Below are 19,381 nucleotides of genomic sequence, written 5' to 3' on the forward strand. Positions count from 1 at the left end.
TCTCTGGTGCTGTGAGGCAGCAGCTCTACCAGCTGTCCCACTCTGCCCCCCACAGTGGCGTATCCAATATCCACCCAGTGAACCTTTCTTATTTTCCTCAGAGATGCTTCTTATATTCCTGGGATATTAAATCCAATGTGCAGAATTTGAAATATTTGTCCTTTGATAACAGGATAACTAGTTAGTCTATAACTGGCATAACATAAATAGAATAATGCATTGTTGTTAATTTTATTTGGAAGACAATTGTCACAGGACAAAATTAATAGAATAAAATGTGTGCTTAAATCTAAAATTATTCTTGAATTGGTACACTTCCTCTGCAAATTATTCTGCCTTTAATTGACCCCACTTTCTATAAGCAGCCATGCCTTATGTTTTTTTTTAATCATTTGTTGGTTTTTGATGAAAATGTTGCCTTTGTTGTGTGCAATAAGTAAAGAAAATTGCACTGTATTTCACTTATGAATTTAGTATAGTTTAGTTTTGTTTAGAGATACAGCGCGGAAACAGGCCCTTCAGCCCACTGGGTCCGAACCGACCAGAAATCCCCGCATATTAACACTATCCTACACACACTAGGGACAATTTTTACATATACCAAGCCAATTTTACCTACATACCTGTACGTCTTTGGAGTGTGGGAGGAAACCGAAGATCTTGGAGAAAACCCATGCAGGTCACGGGGAGAGCGTACAAACTCCATACAGACAGCACCCGTAGTCAGGATCGAACCTGGGTTTCCGGTGCTGCAAGCACTGTAAGGCTGCAACTCTACCGCTGTGCCACAGTGGCCGCCCTCTGAGTTGTTCAAATGCTTTGGGGGATTGCATGCAGTTCCGGTCACCCCATTACGGGAGAGATATGGAGGCTTTAGAGCGGTTGCAGAGGAGGTTTACCAGAGTGCTTCCTGGATTAGTGGCTTTCAGCTACAACGAGAGGCTGGATAAACTTGGATTGTTTTCTCTGGAACGTCAGAGGTTGAGGGAAGATTTGACAGATGTACATAAAATTCTGAGAGGCATGGATAGGGGAGACAGTCAAAAACTTTTTCACAATGGGGAATTTTCCAACACTAGAGGGCAGCTATAAGGTGAGGGAAAAAGTTTAATGGAGATGTGCTGGGCAAGACCTGTACGCAGCAAGTGATGGGGGCCTGGAGCACACTGCCAGAGGTGGGCAGATAAGATAGTGACATTTAAGAGGCTGTTAGATAGGCATACGGAGTGCAAGGAAAAGAGGGATATGGATCATGTGCTGTATAGCTTGGCATCATGTTCGGCATAAACATTGTGGGCTGAAGGGCCCGTTCCTGTACAGTACTGTTCAATGTTTAAATGTACTGAAATTCCAGTATATTACAGAATCTCACAATAAGAAAGATTGTGTAATAGTTGTAACAGTTTCAGTAATAGCAATTCCATTACTATTTCCATAGAACAGCCTTCCCATGGAACAAACTCCCCAGCTAACACAAACTTTGAGGTCATTTGCCCATTAGATTCACGTCTGTCAGTACATCACAACGCTAATGGAATCTGCACTGGAATGGCACAGTGCAATTGGAATAATAGGCCACATGGCTTGAAGGATTATGATTACCTCAGACCCACTTCACATCATTATAATATCACATTGTTCTCAACATGTCACTTAATGCATTATCTGTCAATTATCCAGCTCTTAGATCATTTCCCAGAGGTGTGTATTAGTACAGTTATTTTTAATGATGTTGTGCCAAGAACTTCTACAGTTACTGTAGCATATAGACACAGTCATGTCTAACTTGACATTGAGTTCATTAATATATTCCTTTGCAGTCAAGGGTTCTGAACCATTGGATACTTTGCAGTGTGCTAGAAAAATAAACACTAAGTTTGGAGCAAGGGAATTTTCAGGATTAGCCAAGGGTTTTTCACTGATATATCCAAGATGATAAACACAGTAGTTAACTAATGAAAATATATCATGTTGAAGGAATCTTGCATGCGTTCACTCTCTCTCTCTCACTGACATTATCCTAGATGGTCAAGAAAAGAATTCTTCCTCATTTGGAAGAATGGTCTTGTCAAACTTTTAAAATACCTGACAGAATTCTTAACTCAGAAGTTAATTTTAAAAAGTTGTCGTGTTTGTGAAAGTAGTTGGAATCAAAATAATAAATTAAAAATATTCCCAGTTTTGTTTTAGTATGAAAAGCAATTATATTTAAGCTGAATGCTGAGATGCTGCCTGACCTGCTGAGTTACTCCAGCATTTTGTGAATAAACTCCAGCATTTTGTGAATAAATCAATTTGTACCAGCATCTGCAGTTATTTTCTTATATTTAATCTGAATATGTTCCACACTGCCAGATATCTACAGTCTATTGTGCAGATTCAAGGAGACGTGACTGACAATGAGCTGAGATAGAAAAATCCTGCCATGCATAGTCTCACCAATTGAATTTGTGGTAAATCTGGTAGCATTATCCTGGAAACGTTGAAGTAAAAGAACAGATGATAAAAAAAAGTAAGATTAAAAAATAACTTGATCAAAAAGTTTGAGCAGCAGCCAAAAAAATGTTAGTTACAGTTCAGCCTTCCTGCTGCAGCCAAATGCAGCTGAACTATTAGAACAGGCTGTTCCAGGAAACAGAGCCTGCCTGAAAACTCCCTGAAGAGACAACAATGTTCCTTTAACTTTACTGCACAGTTTCATTTTAACTAATTCTCAGACTAACAAAACAAAACAAAGGATGCTTCTGTTGGATGTTAAGTGTAATATTTTAATTAGCACATTTTTGGGGCTCTGGGAAGGTAGAACAGGATGCTCCTTTCAAACTACAAAGTTCTTTTTTTCTTCTTGACTTAACACAGATGGTGCAGTCAGTCAATTCTGAGCCAGCATTTTGACCTCTACCCTTTGTTCCATCAGCTGAAAGTGAGCTCTTCCAAATCAGAATGGCCAACTCTGCAAACAGATTTTCTGGAATCTGCAGCCCATTTGTTTTGTCAGCTGACAGAGACCAAAAAAAACACGTCCACTGCTGACAGATTTTCTGAGGCTGAGTTTTTCTCAGTTCACTTGTCAGCGGAACAGCTGCAAAGTTTAAGAACTCAAACATTCTAAACAGTACTTTGTTAAAGGATTACAGGAGAAAACAAGTCGAATTCATCAGACGGTTAAAATTTCCCAGACCCCAAGCCGTGAGAGTTGGATGTTCTTTATTCTTGCCTGGGACAGAAAGTAAAACCAGGGCTACTTTGGAAGCTCCTGAACCAAGGGCTTTTTTTGCAGGTTTGAAACTTGTAGCAATTTGGTTCCATTGCTGTGCATTGGACTCATTTTATTCCAACTATTTCCTCAGATGGTTCTAGAAAACTGCCAACCTGTTATTTTAGGGAATCTCCATTGTTAACCGGCATGGTGTTTTGTAACTATATGCGCAATGGTAAATCTGTACTTTCAGAAAGGAGTTTTGCCAGGTTAGAAAATATATCTTCATTTAACCATGTTACTGCATTGTTTTGTTTAATCGAAAATGGATGTGAACTTATGGAGTCAGTATATAGTCCAAGCAGTCAAATAACTATATTGATGAACAGGCTCATTAAATTACACCAAGACAGGCCTAAACTCATAAGTCACACAGCACGAAAACAGGCCATTTGGCCCATTGAAATCATGCCAGCCATCTGCACTAATCTTATTCTGTAAAATTCTCTGCACATCCACATCCACCCCCGCTCAAGATTTATAGCAGCCAAGTAACCTGCTGACCCGTAAGGTCATTAGTAATAGGAGCAGAATTAGGCCATTCGGCCCATCAAGTCTACTCTGCCATTCAATCATTGTTGATCTATCTCTCCCTCTTAAGCTTTTTCTCCTGTCTTCTCCCCGTAACCCCTGACACCCGTACTATTTCAAGGATCTATCTAACTCTGCTTTAAAAATATCCATTGACCTGGTTAATATTCATTAACCCATACATTTTTGGGATGTTGAAAGAAACTCGAGCACCCAGTGAAAACCATGCAGTCGGAAAGAGAAATGAAAACTCCACCTGGAAGTTAGGATTGAGGCAGTGAATCTGTTAGCTGCACCACTATGCCACCCCTGTCATAATATGCTAAATAAAACAAACTAGGTGGAATTTGCAGTGGCCAATTGGTCTATTTGATATTAGTTTATTTGAATTATGATTACATTTGCTCGCTTGTTTTATTTGGAGAGTGGATCTTGTTCGAAACATGTCGAGTTAACCCTGTGCAGAAATAAGCAGAATCGTGTCCATTCCTTAATGCGAGTGGCTTCAAGTCACAAGTGAACAGGATGAGGATTTTTTCTTGACTCCCAACAACACAATAAGGAGCACATTCCTTGAGGAATAAACATTATTCAGTTGCCAACATTCATCATTCCTTCCTACCTGCAATGCAGCCAACCCTTTACCATCACCCTTCCCTTCCCTTCCATCCGTTTTCAAAAGCTTTGGGAAACAATTAGCTTTATGGTCAATTAGCGACAGTGGGCTGAAAATACCTTCAATAAAGATCTGACTTTTAATAACAGGGTCCACTGTGTTCCTATGCCAAAGTGTGTTTTTTTTAGCATCTTCCTTCCCATTTGCACGCTCAATGGGGAGATGCTCCACATACTGGGGACTATGTCATGAATCCCTCATATAGTCATTTGCCTATGTGCATAGGTTGAGACCTGATGTCTGTGCCTGTAAAAACATCACCAGGTAGACCTTCATCACACATATTCAAAAAGTAGAAGCAAAAAATATTAAACAAAATTTAGAAATCAGGTTCGCCCAGGGAAGAATAATTGGACTCATTTTTCTGAGTGTCTTAAGGTGTCCAGTCTGAAATTCATCTTATTTTTCAGTAAAGTCTGCCTCTTCCTAATATTTTTCTTCTGATGTAAAACTCTTTCATATGATGATAACAGGAATACAATGTACTGAAACTCCCTGCTGTGAGAGTGTCAACTTCACTGGTTTGAACGACATCAGTTCTTCTTTCCTCACAGAATAACCAACCCATGTTCCCCCTGATACTGTACTAAGTAAGGGGCGAACTGCAAGCTACAGTCTTTGTCCTCACAGGAATTTGTGAGTTCTTGCAATCCCAGTGTGTGACTGGACAGTTTGATATGAAGGTGAAGGTCATTGTGGCTGTCAGCTTCCTGGACTCGGGATCAATCCAGGCAGATTCTGCTGGCTTCTGCCACAGCTGACAATGTGCTGTTTCCTGCTGCTTTAACAGTGGTCTCCCAACCTCCATCACCAAGCAGGAAAGCTTTCAGCTACTTTTCCGTTCAAACCCCTTGGAGTAGGCAGAGCAGGCACAAGCAGTCGTTTACAGTTCAGGCTTCTCCGAAGTCAAGGCATTTCACCAACAGAACTCGGCAGGACTTTCATATGAAGAAAGACTGGATAGACTCGGCTTGTACTCGCTGGAATTTAGAAGATTGAGGGGGGATCTTATAGAAACGTACACAATTCTTAAGGGGTTGGACAGGCTAGATGCAGGAAGATTGTTCCCGATGTTGGGGAAGTCCAAAACAAGGGGTCACAGTTTAAGGATAAGGGGGAAGTCTTTTAGGATCGAGATGAGAACGTTTTTATTCACACAGAGAGTGGTGAATCTGTGGAATTCTCTGCCACAGAAGGTAGTTGAGGCCAGTTCATTGGCTATATTTAAGAGGGAGATGTGGCCCTTGTGGCTAAAGGGATCAGGGGGTATGGAGAGAAGGCAGGTACGGGATACTGAGTTGGATGATCAGCCATGATCATATTGAATGGCGGTGCAGGCTCGAAGGGCCGAATGGCCTACTCCTGCACCTATTTTCTATGTTTCTATGCTTCTATGTCCTTACTGGGACCTCCTGGGTGACTCCCAGCCAGTGTCACCCAATTATAGCTCGAGAGGATCTTTGTGATCCCCAGGGATAAAGAGCATGTCTTCTATGAGCCTTGTGCTTCAGGTTATCTGGATCCCACAGAGGCCCCTTACTTTTCTCATGCACTCCCTCACTCATATACCGTCATTGAAGTACCTATTCATTCAGCACCATTTCTCCACAGTGGCTGGATGCACGCTGTGGGATATTGTAATTCTGCTGTTTTACGTGCCGAGAACTGCAAGAATTTGCAACATGTCACCACGAAACATGATGCCGTGTCAAAGATCTCGCTCTGATGAAGTTATCAGAAATAGTGTTTGGGAGACCCATGGTGCTGCTTCAACATCAAAAAAACAACAATGTGGAGCAATCTCTGGTTCCATGTGTTGATATGATCACACTCAATGCTAATGTGTTGATGTATCACACTTAATGCCAAACCTATTTTCCTGGCAAAGTACTTTGCAAACTCACTCTCTGAGGCCCGATAATGGACCTGTGCTGAAATGAGCCTGATATGTAAAGTGAGGCAGTTTAATTAAACATGGTATCGGCACTGTGAGTAGAACACGATACACATAATATTTAGAGTTGCTGAACCTGATCAAATGTTAACACGTGTTGCATCTGAAATGTAAATAGTAAATCAATATTAATTAAAGATGATCAGAAATTGACAAGTATCCACACTGGGAACTTTGAGTAGCATCAGGCTGAATTAACTTGCATTTGAATGGACTTTTATTGCTCAGGCCGATTTATATTGTTGCACAGCCAATCAGAACAGAACCGATATAGCATCGAACAGGGTGGACTTTGAATCATTTTGAGTTTTTTGTGTGCTATCCAAAATCAGAACACATGGAGTTGTTCATAAATGAGCATTTATTGATGCTGCTGCTAACAAGAATGTATGATAAGAAGTACCATGTAGATCATATACTTGATCGGGCACTACATGATCTCTGTATCATGACCTAAATGTATGCATTCAATATATGATTCTGAGTTATGTCTCCATTTGACATTAAGCACACAGCCCACAATAGGTGGGTGCTTTTAATGGCAATTTGATTTTTGTTTTTTGGCATGGTGTGAGTGCACACAGCTTGTAACACACAGCTTGTAACAAATACAATGTCCATGCCAATAGGATATGCAAAATAGGCAGATTGCAACATCTAGCACTGGTGATACTAGCACTTCCAAATTGTTCCTAAACAATGCACTCAAACCAATCCAGAAAACGAACTCCACTTACCAGAGTGAATTATTCCGCGAATTATCACAAAGCTTAAATAGAGTCTGCAAAGGCCAGGAATTTGGTGGGCTGGGAATTAGATGGCGAGACGGGGAAGGGTCACAGCACTGCATCTCTAATACTTGTGGTCATTCACATTACATTTCTAGGTCGGAAGTATTCCAACTTTATCCAATACAGAGTGTAAGTTGAGGTGTCTAATATATAACTTGTGAGGCATAGATGGGGAAGACAGTCAGAACCTTTATCCCAGGGTGGAAGTGTCAAGGACTAGAGGAGTTGGCTTTAAGGTGAAAGGGAAACAAATGAAAGGAGATGTGTGGGGCTATGTACGATGTTCTATGTAAGAGTTTCAGAAACACGGTACTATTTTCTGTGGCCGAGGACTGGCTGTGCACCCATGTCTGCTCTGCTCTAGTCATGGAGCTGAATCTAACTGTCACCTTGATCCTGGCCTCTGGATTCATTCCAGCTGATGCCCACTGGATGATACAGTCACAAAGATGATCTCCACTCAAGGAAAGGGCAACTCTTCATCCGATAGTGTGGGCATGCAGATTTGCACAGCCGCGGCATTCCTGACGGTTCAGGAATGATGGACTGCACTCACGTGGTGACCGGTACTCCACAAGTGAATCCAGGCATCTTTGTCTCACAGAAAGCTTATCATTCCTTGAATGTGCAAGCAGAGTGTAATCCCTGCCAGTACAGCCTACCAGCCAGCTTTACATACCCAGGAAGCTCACGTGATTCTGTGACCCTGAGGCAATCAACTACGTCTGCCATGTTCAGCCATTATACCAGAATAACAGATGGCTCTTGGCTTACAGAAACTATCCCCGCTATTCATAATTCCTTACTCCAATCCACACTCCAGGTGATGGCGGGAGATGGTGGGAGAAAGGTATGAACACTCCAATTTTAAGGAATACAGTACAGCAATACAAAGGTATGAACACTCCCCCACTCTTTCCCCTGCCCCCTACCCTGGTGCATACACATTTTATCCGCTGTCTTACACCACTACAGTCATCCTGCTTCTTTCCCCTCCTTCATATGCTCATCTCTCTTCTCCCAAGTCCTTACCTTTTATCCCATCACGTTTCCCTCGAACCTGTCCCCTTCCACCATATCCCTCCCTCCGGCTTTACATTTCACTCCTTTTTTTATTTATCATCCATTTGTCTCCATTTCGCCTCTAGCCTTTGTCACCAATCTGTCAATTACACTCCACCCCCCCCCCCCTCTCCCCCCACTCCAATCAATCTGAAAAAAAGTCCCCAACCTGTAACGTCACCTGTCCATTACTCTCCACGGATGTTACCTGACCCGCTGAGCTTCTCCAGCACTTTGCTTTTTGCTCCTCATAATCCTTAATTTCAATGAGGATTGAGCGATGAATACTGATTTACAGTGGGACCCACTATCCAGAAGTGATAACGATGAAGTTGCCTTTCTCAGTATTTCATCAAGACATAAACTGTATACGACTGGCTCACCAACCGTGCATTTCTCAGTCCGAAGAAGGATCCTGATCTGAAGCATTGAATTAGAATTAGAATTAGAATTAGAATTACCTTTATTTGTCATTCAAAAAAAACAAGTCTTTTGGACGAGATTTCGTCACCCACAGTCCAACAATAAGAGCAATAAAATAAGCATATTACACAACCCCAACCAACACAAAACACACAAAAAAAAGAAACATCCATCACAGTGAGTCTTCTCCAGTCACCTTCTCACTGTGATGGAAGGCCAGAATGTTTTTTTCTCTTCCCCTGCCGTCTTCTCCCGCGGTCAGGCTGTTGTAGTTGCCACGTTCCAGGCCGCGCCGGACGGTGAAAGGTCCTATACCTGCCTATGCCCTCCCCAGATGCTGCCTCTCCTGCTGAGGTCCTCCAGCACGTTGAGATTCCATCATCTGCAGTTCTGAGATTCCATCATCTGCAGTTTCTTTTGTCTCCTTGTATATTTAATTATTGCCTGCTTTCCAGGCCCTCAGCTTGCCTTATGGCTTCTAAGTAGTGCTCTGCTGGAGCTGAACCCAAACTATTGGATGCAGAGGCATGTTTAGGAATTTAAATTTGACTGCTTTTGAAGGAGTTTTGAAGGTTTTTGATAAACAGGAGCATATTTCATTCAAATATGCACGTGTCTGCATTTTTAATGATTGATCACAGGGCAAAGGCCAGACCTTGGCTGCTTCTCCTCAGGCTTGCCAACATGTTGCTGGTTACACGCGTGCAGTTCAGCAGGATGTAGGTAGAGGTGTCACAAACCCTACCCTGCACTCAAATGGTGTCAGCAGATTCCCCTTCAAACTGTAGTGATTAGAAATTCTCAGCGGCTTAGAAATGAGTAGAAAACTGGAAAAAGGCTACAGAGGTGGCGGGAAAACGTTCCCCATCCAGGATTCAAAGCAGATCAACACTACCCACACCATTAATGTCTCAAAGTAGTCATAGCTCACATTGCAATCTCCAAAAACTCAAGGACTAGTTTCATCTAATTGCCTGCACTGTCCTTAAAGTCTGATTCAGTCTTTGTTACTCTTAGAAACCTTGGCCCAGATTCTCCGCAGGTTGAGATATGTTGATTTTGACACTGTACTGTTTGAAGATGCATTGCAGAAATCAAAAATAGGTCAACTGTCAAAGTAGTAAACACTTAAAAGTTTGGACAGTGCAACTTTAGCATTCATATTTTCTCAGGACATTTGGCTGCATTACGAAAGCTGCAATTTATCCAGGGTATTTATGCCCTTGCAGTCACCTCTCTGGCAACCTCCTGCCATAAGTGCCTTGTGAATAAGGAAGATGCCACCTGTGCCCACTGGTCCTCACCCCCTGTCCCCACTTCCCACTATTATAGTGTACTCTCATTCCTTGTTCACACTCCCTGCTAACTGCAAAGAGCACTGGTTATATTGTGAGATGACCCCGTGTCCATCCCGAGGACAGGCCCCTGAGGAAAAGCACTACCAATGCAGGACATTCAAGCCAATAAGCACAGTGTTCACAACTAGAATAGTGTGATATAAGGGAATTTGTTAGCGCTGTTCTGGAAATGGCTGAACGACATTTGTGATTTTTATTGTGTGTATCTTTTCAGTCAGTGTTGGGGGAATGCCAATGATGGAAAAATAGCACAAACATAACTTTAGGCCCATGTCTTTTTTGAACATCTATAGAAACATAGAAAACATAGAAAAATAGGTGCAGGAGTAGGCCATTCGGCCCTTCGAGCCAGCACCGCCATTCAATATGATCATGGCTGATAGTCCAAAATCAGTACCCCGATCCTGCTTTCTACCCATATCCCTTGATTCCCATAGCCCTAAGAGCTAAATCTAAATCTCTCTTGACAACATCCAGTGAATTGTCCTCCACTGCCTTCTGTGGCAAGAATTCCACAGATTTACAACTCTCTGGGTGAAAATGTTTTTCCTCATCTCAGTCCTAAAAATGGCCTACCCCTATTGTGGCACATCGGCTGGGGAACAGTCAAGTGCTCAAGTGCAATTTCTTGTGTACCTAAAATTAAATGGGAACAATGGTATTGCTTTGGTTACAGGAATGCAAATGAGGTGGAGCTGGTCTAAGCCATCTTTACTGTATAAGGCTACAGAGGTGTGGGGCGACGGAGAAGTGGGATGCAAGAATCAGGATTAATTTTTAGCTCTCGGGCATATCAAATGATCGATTCCTCTGCAAATAACTACGAGAACCTAGATCACATACATCCTTTCTTAATGTGGCTTTCAGCCCCCTTCGATCCATTTATGCCAGTGGCAATGGCATACAACCCTCCCCTGCAAGAGGACTTGAGAATGTTAATGAGGTTGTTGCAATGTGTCCGGGTAATGTTGTGCCAAGTTTGAAAAGCTGGAAGTATAACAGGTTTCAGATGAGCTTATGATTGTTGGAATAGTGTTAAGCATGTGAGTGTCTTGGGACATAGATAGAAGTGTTGATGACTGGGCATTATTGCTATGTGAGTAATGTGGGTGATCAGTGGATGAGTCCATTGTGCAATAGTTGGCAGGCGACTCTGCTACTGTTTACTCCGACCTTGATCACACATGAGAGGTCATGAAACCTCTTGCAAACGCAGGACAATGAACTGAGGGCAATGTGGAATGCAATGACATTCCTGACCATCTTCTCCCGTTGCCTCTTTGATTTGATATGGGGAGAGTGCAGTGGATCTCTCTTCCAATGTCCATCTCTTTGATCACGTCGTTGAGGGTGGCACTGTGGCACGGCGGTAGAGTTTCTGCCTTACAGCGCCGGAGACCCAGGTTCAATCCTGACTAAGGGTGCTGCCTGTACGGAATTTATACTGTGACCTGCGTAGATTTTCTCTGGGTGCTCTGGTTTCTTCCCACGCACCAAAGACATACAGGTTTGTAGATAAATTGGCTTCTGAAAAAAATTGTAATTTGTCCCTGGTGTACAGGATAATGCCAGTGTACGGGGTGATACTGGGTACTGGGCAGTGTACTAGGCAGACTTGTTGGGCTGAAGGGTCTGTGTCCACACTATATCACTAAAGTCTAAGGTCTAAAGGTCAGCGTTAATGAAAGGAAGTGCCCAGTCCTAGGTTTGTGTCAACAGTTCCACCCAAGCTGGATGATGAGTTCTGTCAGTCAGTGGAGGTGCAGATGGACGATGTGAATCAGGACATTAATTTCAGCTGGTGCACATGACTTTTGAAATGACATAAGATCATGATTCATGCATTTAAAGTTTGCGTCTTTAATCTTTGCATGCATTAACATTTTGTGAGAAGAACAAGCTGGTGTGACTTCCTTGCAGAATATTTTAGCATAGTGCTTTTGAACAACTAAACTTTTATTTTTCAATTTTTTAATGAACAAAGGAAGAAAGAAATAATATTTATATTGCATTTTCATATTAAGAGCTTCCAAATTTCCAAAGTACAGTAAATGCAGTGTTTCTAACAAATAACCCATATTGTACACAGAGAAAATGCAGCAGCCAATTTGAATCACAAATATCATTGGGATAAAAACAATTTATTTCCCTGCAACTGCTAGAGATGTACATCCCTTTGAATGCTAACAAATGCTGGTAGTAATGATGGATGGACCTTCAGTAGGGAGAGGAGCATCGAACTGCTAATTATTTTTCAACATCCCAGGGCATTCATGGAGCTTTGCATCTACAGTATTACAAATTTAAACATTTAAATATAGTTTCCCTAAATGATGTAGATTTCACCACAATGAACGAGTGGAAAGCTTGGCATAATGCATTTGATAGGTTAGACGTATTCTGACCTGCCTGTCTTGTGATTTCTATTGTCATGATTCAGTTATTTCTAATACCGTGGCTTATTTTCATTTAGCCCCCAAATATTGGAAGCTACTGCCTGATATATTATAATGCAAAGGCTACCAGCAATTGGACCAGTCAACAGGATTCTTGGTGGCTATGCTTCTGGCTCGCTATCCTCAATCCGTACAAATCAATTACTGTAGGACACGAGGCACCGGGGGATGGAAAGATCAAGGCAAGATAAGAAGAGAGGTTGAAATTATAAGGGAACCAGATATCATGTTTTTGGGGGGGGGATGGGGAAATAGTTAGCTTACTATATGATCACTAACAATTCAAAATAGTATCTTGCCAAAATAGTATCAGCGGCAGGGTGGTGTAGTGGTGGAATTGCTGCCTTATAGAGCCAGAGTCCTGGTTCGATCCTGACTATGGGTGCTGTCTGTACGTAGTTTGTACGTTCTGTCCATGCCCATGTGGGATTTCACCAGGAGCTCTGGTTTCATCCCACACTCCAAAGACGTACAGGTTAATTGGCTTCGGTAAAAATTGTATAATTGCCTTGTTGGATAGTGCTTGTGTATGGGGATTGCTGGTCGGCGTGGACTCGGTGAGCTGAAGGGCCTGCTTCCTACTTTATCTCTAAACTAACCTAAAACTAAACCTTATCCAAAGGTTCATGACATCCCAGAGCATCTGAAGAGAAAGTTGGAAAAGCATCAGCTAGACTCAATTGTCACAGTCTATGTCCGAACCAATGACTTTCAGCGGAAAAGAGAAGAGGTCTGCCTAAGGGAGCATCAGAAACTAGGAACTAAATTAATACGAAAGCTTGAGGGTGGTGACCTCAGGATTACTGTACTTGCCTTCTGCTAATTCATGCTGGTTGAGAAGGATCCAGAAGGTGAATGTGTGACCAAGACTAGTTTGGGAAGGAAAGAACATCCATTTCATGGGGCACTACAACCAATACATCACAGCTGCACCACCAGTACAGCAATGGGTCCAAGGTCCACAAGGAAAGGATATGTCAGCTGCAAATAAATATATAATAAGATTGAAGGCAGAAGACTGATAAGGTGAGAGGCAGGTCTTAGGTAAGGCATAAGGGTAACATAAATAGTCATCATGCAGATAGCTTTAGACTAACATGAGTGTCACAAGTAAAGTAAGTGCAATGAAATTAAGTTGCCTGTGCACTAATATGAATACGTTTATTGGCCAAGTCCCCCCCCCCCAATCTTTGCACATCCCCAATCCTTTCCACTCGTCACTTTATTTTCATGTTTCATATATCTTGTGTGTTATGACTGTTGGCAGATCAATTACCCTCCTGGGATAAATAAAGTTATATCGTATCGTATCGTATCATATCGTATTGTTAATCAAAGACAGACTGGATGGATTCATTAAGTGAACATTTTGTGGGAATAATGTAAGTAATTATTTTGATGTGATTAAAAAGGAAGATCAAAATAAGTCAAAAAGCAAAAAAGACTAATTCTGGAAATCTGAAATAAAAAGTGAAATTGATGGAAATACTCATTAGGTCAGGGACAATAATTAGAGAGAGAAACAATGTTGATCTTTTGTCAGAACAATAAATAAGTTAGAGCTCAATCATGTTTTAAGTTGTAGGGTACAGGTAGAGGTAGAGAAAACACAAGGAATGCCTGAGATAGGTTGGAGATCAAGAACAACTGAGTTGCCTTAGTGGTGATTGTGGTGATAGAGGTAGGGTGTCGAAGGCTGCTTAGTTTGGGCTGATCTGTCTAATACGTTGAACGAGTTAATCAAAGACAGAAAGGGAAACAAATGCTGGAGCTTAAGGTATTCAAAACAGTTTTTAGAAATCTAGAATAAAATAAAATGGCGTGAATACTCATTGGGTCAGGCATCAACTGTGGAGCGTAAAAAGCAAATTTATCAGTTGATGATTCTTTCATCAGAGCTATCCTGAAATAAACTGGAAAGGATGGTTACCTTAAGTTGTTGAACTCAACGGTGAGTTCTGAGTACTGTAAAGTATGTAGTCCCTTGTATTCAGTGCATTCCGAGCTTTTAGTTGCTTGTATCTTACTTCTCCACTCCACATTCACATGGACCACTCTATCTTTAGCTTGCAACATCATTCCACGCCCAATTAATCCCATTTTCTGTATGTGGTCAAATCTTACATGTGCTCATTTGACTCCCTTGACTTGTGTTCGTGGACTTATCTTTTGATTGGTGCAAAATATCCACACAATTCTCAGCAACATACATCAGGTCAGGTCATGCTTGACGTGGCCATTAACTCTGCAGTCATAGATAGTGCTTTTGGAAGCCATGCCAAAACAATGCAGGTTTTCTGCAGCCCTACAGTGATTAACATTCTCACTGATACTTCGAGGATGTAGTGGTGCTTGGACAGGGCTCTGCCCTTTAAACTGATTCTCCACAGCTGACCCTGCCACAGATGGCTAATTCGCTGGTGAACTGCAAGTCACCAAATGAAAACCAAACCATTTGTGTAACTGGATCTACTCGCTCATGTATATTTGGACTGGAGTGTGGTAAGAGTAAGGCATGCGATAGTGTGCCCTCAGAATCAATCGGGTTTCTTGAAGATTTGCTCATCTAGAAAGAGCGCGAATTGCTGCTGCATGTATGAAGGCCTCTGTGCATTTAACTGAGAAGCCCTGATAAAATTGAAGTGAATGGTAAAATCCTCCACTGCCAGGAGTAATAATTCACACAAAGGAAAGCGGTTGTAGTTGTTGGAGATTACTCATCTCAACCCCAGATATTATTGCAGAAGGTCCCCAGAACAGGTCTAAGAACCAACCATCTTCAACTGCTTTGCCAATAATGGTACTCAATGGCATTACCATTACTGAGACACCACCAGGCAACTTAACAGGAATAGGCACACAAATACTCCGATATCCTGACCTAAGTGATTCATCCCTGAAGTCTTTCCACCATTCACAAGGCACAAGTCAGGACTGCAGACAGAGGAAAATAGGATGCTTTTAAAAATGTGCCATACTCTCCACTAGCCTTGACGAACAATATTCCAACAGCTTGACACAATCGAGTTGCACTTTATGAGCATTCATTCCACCATCCTAAACATTCACTCCACCATCCTAAACATTCACTCCCTCCAGCGAATGCATGCCTTGGCTGTAGTGTGTCCGTCTAAAAATATATACTGCAACCACTCTCCAAACCAGAACCACTATGAAAAACATGGTCTGCAGTCCAATGGGACCAGCTTCTCCTTTAGTGTTGCTTGGTCTGACTCCTAGAAATTCCTACGCAATGGTACCGTGGAGCAACTTCACTAGCATTACTACAGCAGTTCAAGAACCAAGCTCATCATCACCCTCACAAATGCAAACAGGTAAAGACACCCCACTAAAAGTATCCCATTTCCCTTTGTCTGCAAACAACCTACCAATCAAGATATGCCAGTTCCTGTCTACTACCTTCAAAGTTGGCCTTGCCTCAATTTTGAACTTTAACTAGTGGATCAGCCTTGTCCTTATCCATAACTATGTTAAAGCTAATAGGACTGTTTTTCTCCTTGTACATTTTAATCAGATCACCTCTCATTTTTCTAAACTCTCGACTATAGGCTCCGTCTGCATTGTCTTTTCTCATTCCACAAAGGGACCAATCCAGGAATCAATCTGGTGAAAATACATCAAGAGTTGTTTTATTGTCATATGTACCGAAACAGAACAATGTACTCAAACACAGTACTCAATAGATAATATAACATACAAACATAAAAAAGTTCAATAAAGTTCAACAAATGAAAAAATACAATATAGCGCAAAAAAAAAATCTAAAGTCCCTCATGCAACCAAGGCATAGATCAAAATTTATTTGGAGTTCATGGCCTGATGGTCATTGGGAAGAACCTGTTCCTGAACCTGGACAAGACAGACTTGTATACACTGGAATTTAGAAGGATGAGGGGGGATCTTATTGAAACATATAAGATAATTAGGGGATTGGACACATTAGAGGCAGGAAACATGTTCCCAATGTTGGGGGAGTCCAGAACAAGGGGCCACAGTTTAAGAATAAGGGGTAGGCCATTTAGAACGGAGATGAGGAAGAACTTTTTCAGTCAGAGAGTGGTGAAGGTGTGGAATTCTCTGCCTCAGAAGGCAGTGGAGGCCAGTTCGTTGGATGCTTTCAAGAGAGAGCTGGATAGAGCTCTTAAGGATAGCGGAGTGAGGGGGTATGGGGAGAAGGCAGGAACGGGGTACTGATTGAGAGTGATCAGCCATGATCGCATTGAATGGCGGTGCTGGCTCGAAGGGCTGAATGGCCTACTCCTGCACCTATTGTCTATTGTCTATTGTCTTTTCTGACTTCTATACTTCTATACTTCATCCCGATGGCAGGAATGATATGAGAGTGTAGCCAGGTGCGGGTCTCTGATGATGCTGGCTGTCTTTTTGAGACAGCAACTATACAACCCTCCAATGGTAGGGAGGTCAGTACCTGTGATGGAGTGGGCAGTGTTCACCACTTTTTGCAATCTCCTTCGTTCCTGGGTGTTCGACTTTCAACAATGTTGCTGGGAGATATTGCAGTCTCTCTATCACAGGTTTATCTTCCCTTAGTTGGGGAGATCAAAACTGTGTACAATTTTCCAGATGTAATCTCAAATATAATCGGAACAATATGTCTCAACTTCTGTACTTAAATCCTCTTGCATTAAAGTACTTAAATCCTCCAACATTAAAAGTTTGTCTTTCCAGCTGTTTGTTGAACCAGCACATCAATTTTTTGTTATTTGTGAACAAGGACCTCCAGGTGCCTCTGAAAATTAACACTTTTCAATTAATCACCATTTACAAAATACTCTGAAATTGTGCTTTCCTAATTGTGCATCACCTAATTTTCCAGGCTATTCTATCAGTGTTTTCTTTATACATTCACTTAACCTGTTTGCAATCTCCTGAAGTCTTTACACACCCTTTTTGCAGCCCCACACTGCCTTCTAATATGCCATCATCAGCAATAATTGAGGGATCGTGTTTGGTCTCCTCATCCAGATCAATGATGTAGTCTGTGAGCACCTGGGGCCCCAACAATGAACTCTGCAGTGCCTGATTAGTCACAAGTTCCTAAGATAAAATAACCTGTCTGTTCTTATCCTATGATTTTTGTCTATCAACCATTGTAGAATGCATGGATTTTTGGAAGATGCCATCCAGATTATCTCTTATGCTATAACAGCAAAACCCAAAAGACAGATCACCGGATTCAGAGGATTTATCACTTCTCGACCCCATTAATAGCTAATTCCCCTTCATGTACTAATTTGTTTACACCTTTGGTACCCTACAGGAGTATTGTCCTGCTTATTTAACAAAGAAATTATGGGAATTAGGCCTTTGAGTGTCTCACATACTCGAAACCTGTGATCCTCAACGATTTATGAGAGGTTTTGTATGCCACCTTCTGTGAAGACAGATACAAAATTATTGATTCAGGTCTCTGCTATTCTCCTTGTTTCCTACCATATTTCACTGTCTCCATCGGTTAATCTTTTTGTTTATACAAAGCTCTAACAGAATGTTTTTTTATGTTTCTCACTAGACTGCTCTTGCATTCTACTCTGCTTTTCCTCATTAACGTTAGTCCTGGTTCTCTTGGTCAATTCTGAAATCTTCCCAGACTTAAGGTTTACTGCATTTTGGCAACATTATCAACCTTTTTGTTTGATCTGGTACTGTCATTAAATGTTTTAATAGCTATGTCTTGACCACTTCTGTTGTTTTTGACCTTCGCAATCTTAGTCTATAACTTGCATCGGAGTTCTGTTTGATAAAGTGCTGCAGGATCCATTGCATCCATCTGCAGGGGAAGAGAGGGTGGGGGTGGGGGTGGGGTCAGAAAGACAGCAGCTGTGAAACAGTTGTATTCCTTCAGTACTTTATTGCAATGTCAGGCTACCTCATATGGGATTTGTACCCAAGGAGTTCCAACTCGATGAGCCACGACTGACATCATGCATTAATAAATTACTTTAGTGACAATGCATTTCATAATACTTCAAAAAGATAAATCTGCAGAGCAAATTAAACATGTTTTATACTTACAATGTCTTTTTTAAGATTTAAACAAAATAATAACTCTCCATGCTAGCAGATGGCTGGCAGCGAGTTGCAAGACATTCAATCAGGCAGTTTAGATGACATCATCGCCACAAGTTCTCAGAAAGATGCCCGAACCATTTATATGAACTTCAGCAGAACCAACAGATTGAATTACTGCTCGATATTCAATGCCTTCCATTCTCTAATATGAACTGTTTAGATTAAAAAAATTAAATATTTAATATTCTGACACATTGAACATAAGGAGTGCAAAGATAATATCTGATTTAAAATTGAAGATAAATATAACACGTGAACATCTGTTACTGTGATAGAATGCATAAATATGTGCCGGCTGATAGCAAGAATCTACATCCTGCAGCAGTGACATTAAGTGGTTCAGCAAACAACATAAATTGCAAGAGCTAAAAATTCTGTGATTTATAGCAATCTTTTCAATTCCTTAATTTGATTATGCTTCAGACATAACATTCTTATTTTTGCCAGCTTTATTTTACAAGGTATTTTGATTATTTTGCTTTAATTCTGTGCTTGATAGTGTTATTACTGAAGATGTTGACTGGAAATTTGCTTTATGATGTTCATGTGCTTGGAGTAAAGACTGACATCATTAATGGAGATTTGGTAAATGTTTCCCAATTAGCATCCTATAAATTTTACAGTATTGCTGACATTTAAATTATGATGTAATATTTATTCATCTACAGAAATGTATGTGGTTCCTTCAGTTTCCAATTTCAGTTTCCTGATTCAGTGTTACCCTTTCAGTTACATCATTCTCTGATCATTACATTCT

Source organism: Rhinoraja longicauda, chromosome 1, assembly GCF_053455715.1.
Source record: "Rhinoraja longicauda isolate Sanriku21f chromosome 1, sRhiLon1.1, whole genome shotgun sequence".
In the NCBI taxonomy this organism is placed as follows: domain Eukaryota; kingdom Metazoa; phylum Chordata; class Chondrichthyes; order Rajiformes; family Arhynchobatidae; genus Rhinoraja; species Rhinoraja longicauda.